The 19,831-nt window shown below is 43.0% G+C and overlaps 1 long non-coding RNA gene across 1 annotated transcript; it reads left to right on the top strand.

The window, feature by feature from the left end:
• The first annotated feature begins 695 nt into the window (after nucleotides 1–695).
• On the top strand, nucleotides 696–19,461 carry LOC106726730. The gene is made up of 3 exons (XR_001362826.1): nucleotides 696–891; nucleotides 1,554–1,659; nucleotides 18,961–19,461. It is a non-coding gene; the product is annotated as an uncharacterized LOC106726730 (long non-coding RNA).
• The last annotated feature ends 370 nt before the right edge of the window (nucleotides 19,462–19,831 follow it).

A 19,831-nucleotide genomic window follows, 5' to 3' on the forward strand; every position in this document is an offset into this window, starting at 1 on the left:
TGGGAGGAGGGGAGTTATGGGGGGGAAAAAAAGAGGAACAAATGTAACACCTGAACAAAAGATTTAATTAAAAATAAATAAATAAATAAATAAACAGACAAAAACACACAGACAAAAACCATAATCACAATACTATTGTTGCATCTAAAATCTTTTTAAAGTCTTTAATGGCAGTGAATATATGTTGTCTGAAAGAATGAATGAATGATGAAGCCTTGGGGAAAGCGTTGTTAGTTGGGGTGGTCACTGACGGTGTGGTCCGGTAGAAAGTACATTAGTCTGGACTCAGCGGGACTTGAGGTCAAATAGAAAGTCTTCTACTTTTTGTTTCCATCAAAATGCCCTCGGTTTCTATAACACAGCACCTGCCTCAGCACTCACAAGGCTATTGTCAGGATCAGCAATCCAACAGGGAGCTGTGGTTCAGTGCAAGGACTGGGCAGCCAAACAGAGATCAGCGAGCAAGGTCCCCACCATTTACTCTCCCTGAGCCTGTGAAGTCATCTGTAAAATGATAATAATAATACTTGCCTCTCAGGATTGTGCTAAGAATCCAAGTATGTTAAGTAAACCTTCAGTAAAAGGTTTGTATTGTTTTTGTGCGAACTTGCTTTGCTAAATTAGAATACTGCCCAAATTTATAATGAGAAGTAACGTTTCCCATGTCCTTTATATTCTCAGTCTTTGGAACTGTCGTCCTCTTCAAGGTGCTTTAGAAATTATTAAAAAGATGGAAGTGTTGTTTCAGTGCTCACCCAATGAAGCTCCTCACTGTCAGGAGGCCAGTCTGGTGTGAGCTGCTCTCCTTGGCCCTGGCACTAGCTGAGGAAAGGCCCTGGATCAAAGATGTCCTGGCAGCAAGAATATTCACACCCACTCTTGAGCCAGGAGGTAGGTGTTAATGTCTCTAGCTGGATTCCTAGAAGCAGAGATATTTAACACCTTCCTAGGATCCATGAACCAGGCACTCTCTCTTTAAACCTAATTTGGCAGGTAAAAGGGAAAGAGCATTTCCAGTTGAGCAGTTGAGAAAGAACAGGAGGCTCTGTGCCACCAGGACAGAAGCCAGTTATTGCGGGATGAACCCTAAATGGAGAAAGGGTTTTCTTTAACTGGGTTGTCCGGAGAGTGACTTTAGTAAGGACTTTTCCCAACAAACCTCACCCATATGGACCAATGGGGATGTTAGGAAAGTAGTGGTTCTAGGACAGTGTACAGATGTATAAAGTTTAGGACGGATTAGAAAGCCACATCTGGCTGCAGCTTGAAATAAGGTACTCTGACCAGCATGCTTGCCTGAGAGATTCTGTTCCCAGGAGGACCAGGAGTTCCTTTCTGGGGCCAGATGTAAGTAGGGGGACTCAGAGGAACCAGTTTCTCAGGAGAAAGAACAAGGAGTCAAGTATCTCAACCAAGTTGTCCTTTGAAGTGGAACCCAACTAGCTTGGGGTCAGTTTGGAGGATGCTATGGATGGCTTAGCCACAGAGTTCATGGTGGAAGTTAGGCAACTCCAGGAATGAATAAAAACTCGATTTTTAAATTTTTTTGTCAGGGTTTGACTGGCAGCAGTGGTGGATTCTGACGTAGACTGAGCTCGAAATGTGCTTGCTTCCTCTCCAAAACTGAGGCCCATTTGCACAACAAGCAAAAAGGACAAGGTAAACAACTTCTATTTAGACTTTCCAAGGTCTGTTTCTCTGGATGACATTGCAAGAACCCTATGACACCACCTCACCCAGGAGTGAGCCCAAACACTAGGGATCCTTTCAACATCCAAAACAGGTCACCTCTTTGAAATGTGACAGCTCCCTAGAATGACTTTCTCATTTAAATTACATGGATATCCGATGAGCTCAGGCCAGAGGTGAAGCAGAGCAAACTCACACTCTTTGACTACAAAAGAAAATGCATATTTTTGATGAGCCTGCACCGGCTGCCTTCTCGGGCTTAGAATAATGTTTCATCCCCTTTTTGCCTACGAGGAATGTTGTAAGTAGGCATAAACAAATGCCTTCATTATTTATCCTAGTCGTGCTGCACTAAATCATTCTACATGGGAAATGTGTTATTTTGTTTGGCTGGCAATTGGTTAAGCTAATAGGCTCTGAGAGTCTTCCTTGGAGTTAGCACTTGAATTATTCTAGTGCAAGTGAGCACTGGTTAGATTAAAAGTTGTTATAAAAACTAGAGCCATGAGATTGAGTAAAAACGCTTCCATCACCCTGACCTCTGGCACCTTGAAACCCAGGTGGTATTGTGAATGTAAAGACAATCACCTCTCGGCTGGGACTGTGGTCAAGTGTGCCACAGAGTCCTGGATGAATGTCCCTCTGGGAAATCAGACTAATGGGGAGGCTTCTTCCTAAGTTTTCTTCAGAGTGACCATCCTTAATGTAGAAGAAATGGTAAGCAATAGCAGGTTTTCCAAATGAAAACTCTGGTTTGGTGGATCATTAAATACTGTGTTTTGTGCCATACTAAGCAAAGTCATTGAAAACTCTGTCTCCCCATCCCTTTCATAAAACTCCCAGAAACTAGGCTAGAGATCCAGTGAAGTGGACCTCTTGTCGCCCATCCCCAAGCCAACAACCTTCCTGAGTCTCCTGCTTCTGTAGATGGCATCACCATTGTCCTAGTTATTCAGTTCTATGGACACCTATTCCTAAAGATTCATCCTTTATTGTTCCCAAATATGGCAGAGTCTTTCAACTTTCATCAACATCAACCTAGAACAGGCCCACAACCCCCAAAGACCATATGTATCCCAACTCATCTTTCTGACACCATGATGCTGGCAGCATAGTGCCTTCATATTTATTTACTTATGTAGACTGGGCACTATGCTAAGTATTGTACATGGGTCACTTTATTTAATTCCAGAAACCATGCTAAGAGGTCAGTCCTCTTTTTAAGCCAGTTTTCAAGTGCTTTACTCATGGTCACATGGTGAGAAGGGCTGGGATTTGAATCCAGGTGTTGTAAACATTGCATTTATGGCCAGATTCTTCACCCCTTCCAGTATCCTTGTCCTTTTCCATGTGAATTTGCAGTTCTCTTATCAAGAAATGGAATCCAGCCCTAGCCAGTTTTGCTCAGTGGATAGAGCGTTGGCCTGCGGACTGAAGCGCCCCAGGTTCTATTCTGGTCAAGGGCACAAGCCCTGGTTGCTAGCTCAACGGCCCAGGTTCGATTCTGGTCAAGGGCACAAGCCCTGGTTGCTAGCTCAATCCCCAGTTGGGGGCGTGCAGGAAGCAGTCGATCAATGATTCTCTCTCATCATTGATGTTTCTACCTCTCTCTCCCTCTCCCTTCCTCTCTGAAATCAATAAAAATATGTTAAAAAATATAAGTGGAATCCATTTCCCTACCCCTTGAGGCAGAGCTCAACCATGGATTGCAGGGTTAATCAGTTTCCTTTATACCAGCAATGAACAAATAAAACTTGAAATTAAAAATACAATATTATTTACATTAGCAACCCCCCAAATGAAATACTTAGTATAAATCTAACAAAATATGCACAAGATCTATATGAGAAACACTAAAAAACTATGAAGAAAGATATCAACTCAATAATGTACAGCTATTCCATGTTCATGGATAGGAAGATTCAGTGTTGTTAAGATGTCAGTTTTTTACAACATGACCTATAGATTCAACACAATCCAAATAAAAATTCTAGCAAGTAGTTTTGTGGATATTGATAAACTGATTCTAAAGTTTATGTGGAGAGGCAAAAGACCCAGAATAGCCATCACAATATTAAAGGAGGAGAATGAAGTTGGAGGACTGATACTACCCAACTTCAAGACTTATGATAAAAGTCTTATAGAAAATAAGACAGAATAGTACTGGTGAAAAAGAAGACAAATAAATCAGTGGAACAAAATAGAAAGCCCAGAAATAGACCCAAACAACATATTAATCTTTGGCAAAGGAATAAAGGCAAAACAATACAGAAAAGATAGCCTTCCAACAAATGGTGATAGAACAACTGTACATTCATTTACATGCAAAAAAACCAAAACAAAAACACTAGAATCTAATTTTTACCCCTGTGATAAAAATTAACTGAAAATTGATCATAGACCTAAGTGTAAAACTCAAAACTACAAAATGACTAGATGATAGGAGAAAATGTAGATCTTGGATTTGATGATGACTTTTCAGACACAACACCTAGACATATATACAAAATAAATAATTGATAAGCTGGATTTCATTGAAATAAAAAATAAGCAAAAAACTTTTGCTCTAAGAAAGTCAACATCAGCCCTGCCAGTGTGGCTATGAACCAGGAGGTCATGGTTTGATTCCTGGTCAGGGCACATGCCCAGGTTTTGGGTTTGATCCCAAATGGGGGGTGTGCAGGAGGCAGCCAATCGGTGATTCTCTCTCATTATTGATGTTTCTATCTCTCTCTTCCTCTTCCTACCTCTCTGAAATCAATAAAAATATATCTTAAAAAACACACACACAAAAGAAAGTCAACGTCAAGAGAATGAGATAAAAAACCTAATACTGGGAGAAAACATTTGCAATAGACATATCTGATAGAGGAATGTTATATAAAATATATTAAAAAACTAATAAAACTCAACAATAAAAGACAACACAATTTAAAATAGACCTAAGACTTTAATAGACACCTCACCAAAGAAGATATACAGGTGGCAGATAAGTATATGAAAAGATGCTCATATCATTATCAATGGAGAAATGCAAATTAAAACAACAATAATATACCACTACACACCTATAGAATGGCCAAACATTGATAACACTCAATACTGGCAAGGATGTGGAGCATTAGGAGCTCTCATTCATTGATGGTGGGAATATAAAATAGTACAGCCAGTTTGGAAAATAATTTAGCAGTTTCTTATAAAACTAAGCCTACTCTTATCATACAATCTAACAAACACACTTGTTGGTATTTTGAAAACTATGTTCATGCAAAGCCTGCTCATGGTGTTTATAGCAGTTTTATTTATAATTACCCAAACTTGAAAGCAACCAAGATGTCCTTCAGTAGGCTAATGGATAGGTAAATTGGTATGTCCAGACAATGGACTATCATCAGCATTAAAAAGAAATGAGTAATCAAGCAATGAAAAGACAGAATAATCTTAGTCTGAAATATTATAGTAACCTGATATTACTAAATGAAAGAAGCCAATTTGAAAGAATTTATGCTATATGACTCCAACTACATGGAAAAGGCAAAACTTTGAAGTCAATAAAAAGACCAGTAGTTGCCAAGGGTTAGAGGGAAGGGAGGGGTGAGTAGGTGAAGCAGAGGGTTTTTATATTGCTACTAGAGGCCCAGTGCACGAAATTCGTGCACAGGTAGGGTCCCTAGGCCTGGCTGGCGATCAGGGCCAATCAGGGTCTTCTGGCTGCTGGCAAGGGCCTTCCTTCGTTGTGCGCCGCCCCCTGGTGGTCAGCGTATGTCATAGTGAGTGATAGAACTTCCTGGTCTCCCAGTTGAACTCTTGAGGGGACACTTTGCATATTAGCCTTTTATATATACAGATAATTATGGTTACATATCATTATGCATTTGTCAAAACCCATGTAATATACACCACTGAGGTTGAACTCTAATGTAAACTACGGAATGGTTGACAATAATGTGTCAATGTAGGTTCATCAGTTGAAATTATAATGTAGTATGTTCATCAATTGTGATAAATGTACCACTCTAGTGAGAGATGTTTATAGTGGGGGAGGCTGTGCAGTTGTGGGTAGAGGGAGTATATAGGAATCCTCTGTACTTTCTGCTAAAATTTGCTGTGAACTTAAAACAACTCTAAAGATAAAGTATATTTAAAAGGGGATAATAGCCCAGTGGGCATGGTTCAGTGGTTGAGTGTTGACCTATGAACCAGGAGGTCATGGTTCGATTCCTGGTCAGGGCACATGCCCAGGTTTCGGGCTCAATCCCCCGAGTGGGGTGTGCACGAGGCAGCAGATCAATGATTCTCTCTCATCATTGATGTTTCTATCTCTCTCTCTCCCTCTCCCTTGCTCTCTGAAATAAATAAAAATATATTTAAAAATAAATAAATAAAAGGGGATAGTAAATTAATTAACTATCTGAAAAAACAACAATACAAGTGACAGAGTAGCCCTTTACCCTTAAAACCTTGCTTTCCCAGTATTCTGCCACAAACTTCTGCTCTACCCAAAGTGGCCAATTCAAGATCCCCCAAAACTCCTGTCCTTTCCCATTGTCTTCCTAGCTCATAGAGTCTACTGCCCCCTCTCTTATGCACTGAGTCCTACACCTCCCCTAAGTCATCCTTTCTAAAGACGATGTTTCTTGCCCCTGAATGCCCCTGCATCTATGCTAATCCTCTGGCTCTTATCATTGGCTAACCTGTGGTATTAGGAAGGGCATTTTGTTTTTATGTATGTATATCAGCTCTCTGATGTGCAAATTCTTTCAGGACACAGACCTTGCCTTATGATTTGTGGTACCTCCCTCAGTCTTGTATTTAATTCAAAGATTAAATTAAAATCTACATTAAAACATCAGAGTGATAAGTGGCCACAAAGCTTCCACACTGGGAGCTGCATCTCACAGTTCCTCAGTGTCACAGTGCCCCGGTGGAAATGACTCCAAAGCAGCCTGCAGAGTTACCTTCTGATCCCCAAGGTGCTGGACCCTTGGGAAGTATTATTCTGGCCTTGGTGGTGAAGGCCCCAGGCTCTTCCGTGTTCTCTAAGGAGGTGACTTTGGTCTGGGAAACCTTACACAGCTTATTACCAGAGGGGCCACTCCTCTGCATGATAACCCCTGGGGAGAGTGAAAATGAACCCATTTCCAAGATGAATGGTCTGAGAGTCTTTTCCTGGGGCTGAAAGCTCTTAGCTCTGGCATCTCTCTTGTTCCCTCAGAGCTCTAAAGCAGCAATTCTCAACTGGGTGTAATGGGAGAATGTCTAAATTTGATGGTGGTGGTGGGAGAGAGTATTGCAAAGCTCCCCATTTGACACCTTCCCCGTCCAGCCCCATCCACACCCACAGTGACTGAGAACCTCCACTCTAATAGTTAAGCTGTTAGTGGGAGCAAACATCTGTCCACTCAACTAGGCATATTCTACCAGGGAAATCAGATTCTTTCCCAATGTACCTTAATTATACAAATACTAGAGACCCAGTGCACGAAATTTGTGCACAGGTAGGGTCCCTAGGCTTGGCTGGTGATTAGGACCGATCAGGTTCCCCGCCTTCCTGCCTCCTTGCCTCCTCCTTCCTTCACTGCCAGCGTGCTGCCACCACGCAATTCCCTACCTCCCTGCCTCCTCCTTCCATCACTCCCTCAGAGTGCCCCGCCCACTGCTGGTCGCCCGCCATGATCCACGCCACATCCTGGTGGTCAGCGCATGTCATAGCGAGTGATCGAACTCCCAGTCTCCTGGTCGAACTCCCAAGGGGACACTTTGCATATTAGCCTTTTATATATATAGATATCAGGTAAAATATACTTTGCCGCTGCTGGTCGCCCGCCATGATCCACGCCACACCCTGGTGGCCAGCACATATCATAGCGAGTGATCGAACTCCCAGTCTCCTGGTCGAACTCCCAAGGGGACACTTTGCATATTAGCCTTTTATATATATAGATATCAGGTAAAATATACTTTGCCCTGGCCCCAAATTATCTGAGCCTGGATCTCAATCTGATTATTTTCTTTTAACAGTTTCCATCTTTCAGAGTATTCAATTCTACCGTGTTCTGTAGAGAAGTCTGTGTGTCCACAAAAATACATCATGTTTCTTTGTCCTTGTGACTTTGAATAATTATACGAGGTTTTGATAGTGCATGTGCCTTGTGTATTTATTGAGCTTGTAGGTACATACATGCATAACATACTAATTGAATTATTCTAAAAACACAAATATTATGCAGGGCTATGGAAACACATTAAATATCTAAATCTACAAACTGCTGACAAACAGCACCTTTTCTAACAAACAAGAGCAGTTTCATAACAGTGTTAGAAAGCTGGCAATATGTTTGCTAAAATCTTTAATTAGGGACGGGCTTTTCCAGAAGCCTCTGAAGGCAAAAGGTGTAAATGGAGAAACTGTCCCAGCCTGCATGCTCTGCGGTGGCTCCGTTCCGAGCACAGATGGGCTGGTGAGGAAACTGTGAATGGACAAATGATAACAGACTACTCTGTAATTCCAACATCAGCTCATTAGCAATCTGTCAGAAATTTTCATGTGTATACGGGTGAGAATGCAGAAATTACCTGATTGTTACATGATCGTGCATGTGTCTGACTGAAAAGGCCATTACAAGTGGATTGGCATAATGGCCATTAATAAAATGATAATGTCTCGGGAAGCACAGGCATTTGAATGCTTTGTAGTCTTGTTGGAACATGATGATTTTCTGTGCTCCTAGGCCATCACAGGAAGCTGAGATAACAATGGTTTTATGAGAGAAATCATTAATAAATAAACAGCTAAGCCAGCATGGTGGGAAATGTGAGGGACATGAAGCCATCGGGTTTCTAAAGAATGAGCAATGACATTTCTCAGTTCTGAAAAAGACGACATCAACCATTTTAAATTCCCTTGGATCATAAAGCTGGTTTCCAATTAATTTTATACTTGCTAGTTAGTGGTTCAATTAGCTGCCATTGAAAATATATTTATTTACAAACAGAGAAAGAAAAAGAAAATGCATTTATTTAGGTTGTATGTATACAACAGGCTGAATCTGATGGGTAATCAAGGTTTGGTCTCTGAAGGGAAAAAGAGAATGGACATTTTTTGAGCGCCTATTATATACCAAGTGCTTTACATTGGTAATCCTACTTAATTTTCACAACTACCCAAAGAGGTATCGCCCCTGTTTTACAGCTGCAGAGGTAACTGAGCCCCAGAGAGATAATGCAGAGTGTGGCTGGTAAGTGGAGATGATTCTATTTGAACTTAGTTCTGTGTGGTTGCAAAGCTAATCCTTTTCCCACTGCGTGATATCGCCTCTCAAGTTGTCCGTAATGCACACTGGAAGTAGCCTGTTAGGGTCCTTATTCCTTACTATGGACAGGCACAAGGGCCCCAGGGAGTCAATGGGCTCAACTTAGAAAAAGCCACCCAATTTTGATGGCACAAATAGACACTGATTGATGTGAAATATGTACTTTAACATTTATTTTTGGAGGATATCTGCTCTTCAATATTGGGACATGGTCTACACATGACATGAAAAGATGAACTATATCTATAAAATCTAGCCAAAAATGGTTCTGAAAGAGTAAATACATTATATGATTTCATTTATATAAAGCTCAAAAACAAGTCAAACCAATTAAAACTGTCCGAAATCAGGGTGGTCGCTAACTTTGGGGAGGATAGTGACTGCGAGCAAGCACCACAGGATGTCTGGGCTGGAGGTATTCCTCTATTTTTTTTTTAATCTGGATGCTAGTTTTGCCAGTGTGTTTACTTTGTGGAACTGTGTCAAGCTTGTAAACTTGCCATTTGAACACGTTCCTGTACGTATATCATACTTCAATAACATTTATCCTCGCAAACTGGAAGACAGCATTTCTTCTTTACATGATTCAAATTGAATGTCTACTGGTTTGATTTCCATATTTTGTCACCTTGAGCAAAATTGTCCTTTATGTGAAGCTTATAGTTGGAAATATTCTCCTTCTAGAGTTTGGAGACTCTGAGCAGGGGAACCCGTGCCTGCCTTTGTTCCTCTGAGTGTGTGTACTCTTAAGCATGTTCATATCCTGGAGATAAATAAATACCTGTACTTTCCAGCTCTCATCTCTCAAACACCTGGAAAACCTGGGGTAGAAATTGAATGCTAGTCAAATGTGAATTTTGCATAAGAAGAGCTTGGGGGTGGAGCTATCTTGTTTGGTGACCCCTGTTGGCAGCAATCTTCTGTGTAAGTAGCAGTGGCAGGCACCCTCCCCTTTCAGGAGCCAAATTCTCCAGCCAAGATGTTGAACCCATTCTTACCATGTGCCATCATCCCGTTCCTCCTCAACTCTTCTCATTGCCAGCTCCAGTGGGAGAACCAAGGGGCTGCTTGAGGAGGATTTATGTATCCAATAGACACCTGCAGGACTGATTCTGAGGGCTCTTGGACAGACATCCTGTTTACCAGTACCTCAAGCATACCTCCTGACTTAGAGCACATACACTCTTCACTAGCCAATCTTTTTTTTTTTTAAATCAATTTGGAAACTACAAATAAGGTAGATGGTTAAAACACTGCATGTTATTTTAGCCTTTGCCAAAATAACGACCTCACCTCTAGAACTTTATCCTAAGGAAATCACCAGACAAGTTTGCAAAGATGTATATTCCTCACAGTGTGGTTCGAGGACTACCAACATCAATGTCACCTGTAGTACTTGGTAAAACTCAGGTGGCTGGGTTTTATGCCTTTCTTTATAAAGTATTTTTTTTAAATATATTTTATTGTTGGTGTTTTTTTTTACAGAGAGGAAGGGAGAGGGATAGAGAGTTAGAAACATCATCAGCTGCCTCCTGCACGCCCCCTACTGGGGATGTGCCCACAACCAAGGTACATGCCCTTGACCAGAATCAAACCTGGGACCCTTCAGTCCGCAGGCCGACACTCTACCCACTGAGCCAAACTGGTTACGGCAATGCCTTTCTTATTGAAGCAGAATCTCTAGATGTGGGGCCCATGCATCCATATCCTATCGAATAAAGAGGGAATATGCCAATTGACTGCCCCGCTCTCAAAGATGGCGGCTCCCACAGTCACAAGATGGTGGCGCCCAGTCCCCTCAGCCCTGCTGGGGCACCTGCCTCTGGAGTCCCCCAATCCCTTCAGCCCCCCAGCCACTCAGGGCAGGCCCGAGGCACAAGCAATCCTCAGATGGCAGCTGTCCAGCTGCCCAGGGCCGCCCGAGGCGCAGATAACCAGGCCTGGCTGAGGCTTGCGCTGCCAGCAGTGGCAGTAGCAGAGGTGTGATGGGGTGTCGCCTTCCCCTGATCGCTGGGTCGCCTCCCGCCCCTGAGGGCTCCCAGACTGTGAGAGGGGGAAGGCCAGGCTGAGGACCCCCCCTCCAGTGCATGAATTTTCATGCACCGGGCCTCTAGTATTTAAAATAACCCAGGTGATTCTTGGTCACATTAGAGTTTGGAGATCATTGATATATAGGGATGTTATTGCAATATTATTTAAAAGAGGAATAAAAGGAGGAGAGCCTAAATGTTCACCAGAAGAGGATTAGGTCAAATAATGTCTATAATAATAAAAGTGTAATATGCTAATTAGACAGGATGTCCTTCTAGTGAAGCCAGGGCTGCAGCCACAGGATCCAGGCGGCCTCCCGAAGCTGTGAGGGAGAATCAAGGCAGTTGCCATGGCTGTGAAGGCCTACTCTTGCACAAATTTTGTGCCTCGGGCCTCTAGTGATACAATAATATTCTGCAGCTTTGAATATGTGTAGATCCATATTTATTGACATAGAAAAATGTTCACACCATATTGCTGTATGACAAAAAGCAGATTACACAACAGTGTATATTATCTGGTAACATCTTTGTTTCTAAATATGTGCGGGCAGTGCCAGAATATCAACAGTGCTTATCTCTGGATGATACCCTTATTTTCCATTGCTTTGCTCTATATTTTCTGATTCTTTTGTAGTGAACATGCATTACTTTTATATTTTAACTAGAGGCCCAGTGCATGAAATTCATGCACTGAGGGGGAAAGGGGGTCCCTCAGCCAGGCCTGCACCCTCTCACAGTCCGGGACTTGAGGGGAGTGGGCCTAAGCCGGCAGGTGGACATCCCTTTCGCAGTCCAGGACCCCTCACTCCTTACCGCCCGCCTGCTCGCTGCTCTTTACTGCTCAGCTCACTGCTCCTTAGCGCTGCCGCGGAGGCGGGAGAGGCTCCTGCCACAGCAGCTGCGCTTGCCAGCTGTGAGCCTGGCTTCTGGCTGAGCGGTGCTCCCCCTGTGGGAGCACACTGACCACCAGGAGGCAGCTCCTGCATCGAGCGTCTGCTCCTTGGTGGTCAGTGCCCATCATAGCGACCGGTCGTTCTGGTCGTTCCGCGTAACGGTCGCTTAGGCTTTTATTATATAGATAACTGAATAAAGCTATTTAGAAAAACAGAAAAGTATTTGATATTTGATTTGCTGGACAGATATTTCAAGGGTACCATCCCATTGAAATTTGTGGCTGGTTAATTCAGAAGATAGCAATGGCTGCTTGATCTGTTTAATATGCAAATTATCTAGATGACATCTTTCTGTTGGTCCATAGATCAGGCAATATTGCCACTGGAGTAGAACCCTCAGGGGCTTTATGGCTGATGTTTTAGGTCATAGGGACTTTTTCTTATTAGAACCAGTGCCTTTTGTGGAGGTTCAGGATGGTGAGGAGGGCTGAGAAGTATATTCTGATTTTGAGAAGTGAATCTGGTGTTTAAAAAAAGACTTTGATTCTTCCATATAGGAAAGATTTGCAGCAATAGAAAAGATAACTAAAGAAAGGGTGGGTCACTGAATTGCAATTGTATTATGTTTTTTTATGATTTTTCTCAACCTCTTGACCCTAAAAGTGTTTTTTCTTTCGTTCCTCCATCTTCTTCAGTCTATTCTTGTAATAAAAGAGAGGTGAAATGGGATCCACTGAAAATTCTGGTATTAAGAGTGCCTTTTTCTTAATCCAGTTGTTTTAAATGTTGTCAGGATGTAACATAATTGGTCGTGGTAAATGACACTGGAACCACATTGCTATTCACTCTGGAAATGATCTGAGCTCAGCATGCTGCTGAGCAAATGCATTTCTGCATTAAAACTATTACAGGCAGAATGACTTGATGGGATTCTGTCCTCTTAATAGTTTTCCAGGGTTTATGCTGAAAGGGTTCTGTCAATCAAGACTGAAAATCAGCTTTGCACCCTGACTCTGGTTAATAAAATGCAACTGCCAGGATCTCAGCTCAGAAGCCACAGTTCCCTGGTTTCAACATTATCAAGTCTCACTAAAAATACCTCATTACAGTTGATGCTCACTGATAATACTTTTCCTCCCTCCCTCCAGAATAAAACAAATAACTGGATGCTTTATCTTCAACTTGCAAATACAACAAAAAATGATGAGGTGATTTCCTTCCCTCCCTTCCCCTTTTCCTTCCTTCCTTCCTTCCTTCCTTCCTTCCTTCCTTCCTTCCTTCCTTCCTTCCTTCCTTCCTTCCTTTTTATCTTTCTTTCTTAATGCAAAGAATACCTCCAGAAAGTCTTCACCTTACACAAAGTCCACTAGAGGAGAGGCCCATATCAAAGGCCGAGAGCAGAGAGGAAGTAGGGCAGCTAAACGTGTTTCCACGAGTACCCTGGAGACAGACTGTGAAGATTCTGACTGTTTGGGTGGCTTGGAGTCAGAATAATACACAAGAATTGATACAGAAATAGGGCTACAGTTGTAAAGGGGGCTCTGATGGCTCTGTCACCAATAATGGGGAGATGGGAATTCCAAATGAAAAACTGTTATTTTACTAAGGAAAACAAGATGTCGCAATGCAGAAAGCCTATGGCAACGGATAGGCCAGTTAGAGAGAAGAAAGCCTTTTGAGTCGCTAACTCACTGCCTGGCTGTGTAGTCCCCATGTCACCGTCTCTCAGTCCTTCTATGACTAAGATTTCTAGGTCAATTGATTCCAATTCTTTTCAGAAAGAAATATTTCTCTTCTGGTTTCTTGGACTGAGGCCCCAGCACTAAAACAATCCACATTAAAAGGACATTAGGGAGGTCAAAGTGCTGGCGAGAGGCTTGATGGCTTTGAAACTAATTCTACTTTCCAGAAAGTTTCTGCTGGCTTCTCTGAGGAAGTAGAAAGTGGAATAAACAAACAGAGCCTGGGGTGAGGGGTGAGCCTTCTCCTCCAGTGCATGCTCAGCATGGTGAAATATCATTAAGGTGTACAATCAAGTAGGAAACTAAGAGGGAACATTATTAATTATACTTCAAAGTTGTTTATTTGAGAGCCTCTATTCAAGGCAACTGGGATGATATCACAGGAAGAGAGAAGAAAACAGATTTCCGTGGGTAGTAGAGCTATGGTTAAGACAGTTTTAATGAGGCAGTCTGGGCATGGTCTTCTTAGCATGACCACAATGGCTCTGGAGGCTGTGGGGCCTCATGATATTCATGTGCGGGAGGGCTAGACTCCATTCTATTGCCTCAGAGTCCTTTCCAAACGTCAACTGCCTGCATTTCCCTGAATAAGCATATGCAAATGTTTCATTTGTTGTTTTATTACATTGGCCTGTATTTTTTCCAGGTGTGTTTCTCTTCAGTTATATATTCTAGTACACATTGCCCCATGTGCAGGTCAGGAGCTGGGCTTCCTGCACTCTCTTTAGGATGAATTAGGACTGGCATATAATGTGGACTTGTTATGTTCTTTTTTAAAAAATATATATATATATTTGATTTCAGAGAGGAAGGGAGATGGAGAGAGAGATAGATACATCAGTGATGAGAAAGAATCATTGATTGGCTGCCTCCTGCATGCCCCACACTGGGGACCAAGCCCACAACCTGGGCATGTGCCCTGACCGGGAATCAAACCGTGGCCTCCTGGCTCATAGGCTGATGCTCAACCACTGATCCATGCCGACCGGGCTTCTCATTTTCTAATGTTTTTTATAATTCTTTTTACATTAGGAGAAAGTGGGTCTCGTGGTGAGAAGTGACATATGTCCTCAGTTGGAAACTAACTTTGGTGGCTGCTTTACAAGATTGCCCTCTGAAAGCATGATAATAGCCCAGGACTGTAAGACTACTAGCCTCGTAATACAGTTGAGGAAACTGAGGCTCAGAAAAGTTGAGCAACTTGCTCAGTATCACCCAGCTATTGAATGGGATTTAGAGCTGAGGACCATCTAGCACCAAATGCTGCTTTCTTTGTACAACACCCGTCTGGACCTATGCAATGCTGAGTTCTAGGCCTGCTGCCTGGACATGAGCCAGTCCAGGAATCTGGGAAAGAATGGTCAGAGGCGTAGCAGGAGAGCCAGGAGAGAGGGAATCAGAAAGTTAAGAGAAGAGAGCTTTGAGCAAGTGGGAGTGACCACATAGGTCAAACTGTGCAGTGAAGTTAAGCAAGATGAAAGCTGAAAGTAGTTCATAGTGTTTCATATTTGAGACAATGTTGTCTTTAAAGCAGGTTCATCAAAATGGAGATAGTGGTAATAAGGTGAGGTCACCCTGAGTAAGGAGTGGCTGGTAAGGAAGTTGGCAAAGCAAGAGACAGCTACTTTCTCTAGAAATTTGGATGTGAATGAAAAGAGACATCTGGGCAACGCTTAAGGACGAAGAGAGTTAGGAGACTGAATGCAAAACCAACCCTAATTATTCATCCCTCCCTTCAAGATGTGACTTTGCAGCTCCTCCCATCATGCAGTAGAGTCTATTTCCTTGTTCCTGGGCTGGCCTTGAGACTTGCTTTCCGAGAGAGAGAGAGAGAGAGAGAGAGAGAGAGAGAGAGAGAGAGAGAGGATATTGTGCCAGTTCTAAAGGGCTTGGGTACTTCAGCTCTCTCTTTCTTAAAATCCCGCCCAGCCACCATGAGAATAAGGCTGAGCTGACTTGCTGAAAAACTGGTCAGTGGCCCAGTCACCCACTTCACCACAACTGATAACCTGCTCATCGCCAGGCACTGAGTGAGATGGTCCTTGATCACCTGACCCGCCAGCGGGGCAGTCAGTATTTCAGGCCCAGCTGAAGTCAGTGGAGCCTGGCCCAGAGCAATAGGATTGCCCACAACTCATCAACTTGTGAGAATAAAAATTCTTATTGCTCTAAACCACCATGTTTGGGTGCTTTGTTACACAGCAATAGTTAACTGATTCAAGAGATAATTGGAAGGTTTTTATTACCTTGCTTTGGCCTGGAGGAGATTTGAGCATATCCGTATGTTGAGGGTTAAAGATAGATTTAAGATTCAAAAAGGGGGAAATAAGTGATGGGATAAGTGACCTCAAGCTCAGGTGGAAGATGAGCCTGGGGAAAGGCAGAGGGCCTCCTTGGTTATCAAGAAGAGAAGGGAGTAGGGTGTCCTGGACTAAACTGGGTGCATCACTGGGGCTTCAGCCCTAAACTGACTGGGTGGTAGCTTCCTCAGCTGCATCTCTGGACATGCTCACATTTAACTGTGGGGAGCCGGCACGGCCATGGCATACTCATGCCAGCTCAGCCTGGTTCAGTGACCCAGAATGGGGGCGATGAAAGGCTTAGAAAAGACAGACAAGAGAATGAAAGCTGGGTCTCGGTGGGACGCTGCCCCTCTGATGGACAGCGCCAGTGCCCACAAGCCGTGTCTTTATTTTATAGCTGACGCCACGAGGCAAAGTAAGGGCGTGATCAAGATGTTTACAACATTCTTGTGGGTTTCGATCCTACTCAACTACATGCACCTGAACTCTATCACTCAGGCACATGGGGCCACGTGTTCGGACCATAGGTTCAAGCTTACAGCTATAGCTGTTGGCTATAATTGTGCTGGGTAGGCTCTGCCCTCCAAGCTGGGACTTGCATGTGGCAATGAGAGGACTGTGCCCTCTCCTCAGTCCAAAGCTTGAACCTGTCCAAAACACTGTAGCCCCGCCCTATATTTAATATCCAATCAAAATCTAGCACCCCAAACTCATGCATGTCCATATCTGTCAAAGCTAAACGGGGCTTGAGACAGATTTCCTTTTGTTTCCACTGGCATGTCAAATGCCACAGTGACAGCAAAGAATAATCTTCAGCTTGTGTATAATGAGGTCTGAAATTTCCGTCTCCACGCCTTGATCATGAATCTTATTTCACTAGGTAAACTGACAGCAGAGTCTCGGGTACTTAAAATTTTGGGGGGAAAAATCAACACAACCACCCACATCTATTTTTTTTCCCTGCTGTCACTTTTATGGTTCAGTTATTTTGTCTATATGCATGCATTCCCAGTTTTGTCTGGATTCCTCAACAGCCAACTCATTCCTTAATCCCAGACATATGCTCCTCTATCCTGAAAAATGACTTAGTAGAAAGACAACTGGTTTGGGGGGTTTGGGCAGAAAAACTGAATTCTAGTCTTGATTCTGCTGTCAGCCAGCAAACTTACCTGGGCTGTCACTTAGCCTCCATTTCCTTATCTGAAAAAATATATTCCTCCAACAAATGCTTCCTGAGTACTTACCATGTACCAGGCACAGTTGTAAGTGCTTAGGATACATCAGTGAACAAAACGAAGACCCTGCCTTCAGGGAGCTTACCTTCTGGACGAGTCAGACAATGGGAACAAAAGCAGCCAGCAGGATGATAACATCATATAATAGATGGTGAAAAGTGTTACGAAAAAAAATTAACATAAAGTGGGGGTAGGGGCTGGTTGCCAGTTAAAAGGATCCCCTGAGGAGGTGACTGGAAGGAGGTGAAGGGGTTACCTACCATGAGGGTATCTGGAGGAAGAATGGTCCAGGCAACGTCCCTAAGGGCATTTCCCCAGCCTTTCTTTCCCTCCACACCACATTTCTGCTTGTTGAGCTCAGAGAAGGTTTATAGGCCAGTCTTTGTACTGTTCCATACATTTCTTTGAACAGCCGACACATGAACAACTCATCCCTTTGAGCTAGTCCCATGGGCATTAGGTGCAAGAGCCTATTGCCTTGTGTTTACTCTCAGGGACCTCTGTGTGGGGTTTTCCTGCCACCCACAGGCTAGATCTGTGCTACGCCAGACATCACCTGGGTGTGTCCTCCTGCTCTGCATGGGGCCGCTGAAGCTGAAAAGTGCAGATTGAAAAGACGTGGCTCTTGATAAAGTAGCTCTCATTTCTGAATGCCTCTAAGTGCCAGGTGCCTTACGTTCTTTATTTCCTCTCCCAGCTCTCTTCGAGGTTAGCATTTCCCCATAAGGAAATGCTAACAACACTCCCAGCTCATACGGAAATGGAGACTCAGTTTGTTTAGGAAACTTACCTAGGGTCACATAGCTAGTAAGTTTCATAGCCAGAATTTTATCCCCAAGTGCAAGTTTTTTCAGCTATACCACATGGCTTCATTTCTAAATACCCTTTAATCTTGTCAAACATCCGGAGGTCAAATTCCAATTCTACCACATTATAACGGTGTGGTCACGGACAAGTTACTTAACTTTCCTGAGCCTTCATTTCCTCATTTGTGAAACATGTATAAGTACCCATCTCATAAAGGTATTGAGAGGACTCAATGACATAATTCTATCAAGTGCTTAACATAGTATCTCTTATGTAACTGCTAATATATGTTAACAATCATTCTTATGTATTGTTGATGGATTTTTAAAAGCACGTATGTATGTTAAGATATCTCTGGAAGGGGAAGCTGGAACAAAAAAAACCCCTCATTTTTCGCTTTGATTATTTGTACATGCTGTATACATTTAAATGTTGAGCTATATGATATTACTTATTCAAGTAAACAATTAGATAATGTTTTAAAGAAATGCTGTTATTATCAGTGTAAGGAATTTGTAATGAAGAAGCCATCAGTGAGGTAGATGGATTTGGAGGAGGTTTCTTGGAGGAGAAGAATTGAGCAGGGCCTTGGAGCAGTTTCAGAGTTTTGGTGACAATAAAGAACTGGGAGGCATCTTAAGTGAAAGATTCTTGCAAATTAGAGCGTAAATGCAGGAAAGAGTAGCCAGTGAACACCGTCTGTTCAATGGTAACTGTGTGATGTTCTGGCAACAACTAATCTAGTGACTAATCCAGGTGATAAGCACCTACGGTGGAAAAGAGATAGTATAAGTAAAACATTGCCAAAATATTGCACCTCACACAAACATTGAGAAAGATTGCTGGTGAGGCCGATTCCATGAGCCCTGCTGCCGGAATTATTCTGGTTCATCAATCCAAATTGAGCTGGAGGAACCTTTGACACCCCCCTCTCTCTGCTTGCAGGTCAGCGGTCTCCAGTCCCGAGGTCATCGCTCATCAAGAGGGGATAATCCCAAGGACAGCAGGACCTGCTTCATCCCTTGGATTTAGAGGGAGAAACCCATCAGGCCACCAAACAGTAACAATGACCCACCATTAAACACACCGAGAGAAGAGCGTGATGAGGAATTTGTACAAGAAAAGTCCAGGAGTTCTTGCTGACAATGTCTGACCACAGTGAGCTCTGCCCATTGAACTGCAATAAAAACTCTCCCCCTCCCCAGAGTTGTGTGGATGTGGACACAGTTCAGGCAATGGGCTCTGCCTGGATATAACAGGCTGAAAAGAATTTGGACTGTGGGGGTCAGATAGACCTGGGTTTGAATTGTTATTCTGCCACTTCTCTCTAGTATGCTTTGGCAACATTTGAAAATCTCTGCCTCATTTTTTCTTATCTGCAAAAAAGTAGCTGAGACCTACACTGGGTCTTTTAAGAGGATCAAATACAACAGTGTTTGAAAAGCACAAGCTGGGTACTTCTTGTTATGGAAAAAGAGCAGGATGTGTGGCCAAAAAGGGAACCTACACAGTGAAAATTATTCTCAAACAGCACTCAACTTCAGAATGTATGCTTATTGTCCTAGCCCAGTGGTCGGCAAACTCATTAGTCAACAGAGCCAAATATCAACAGTACAACGATTGAAATTTCTTTTGAGAGCCAAATTTTTTAAACTTAAACTATATAGGTAGGTACATTGTTATTAACTTAATTAGGGTACTCCTAAGGCTTAGGAAGAGCCACACTCAAGGGGCCAAAGAGCCGCATGTGGCTCTTGAGCCGTAGTTTGCCGACCATGGACGGCCCTAGCCTGTTTGGCTCGGTGGATAGAGCGTT

Source organism: Myotis brandtii, unplaced genomic scaffold (genome assembly GCF_000412655.1).
Source record: "Myotis brandtii unplaced genomic scaffold, ASM41265v1 scaffold1083, whole genome shotgun sequence".
In the NCBI taxonomy this organism is placed as follows: Eukaryota; Metazoa; Chordata; class Mammalia; order Chiroptera; family Vespertilionidae; genus Myotis; species Myotis brandtii.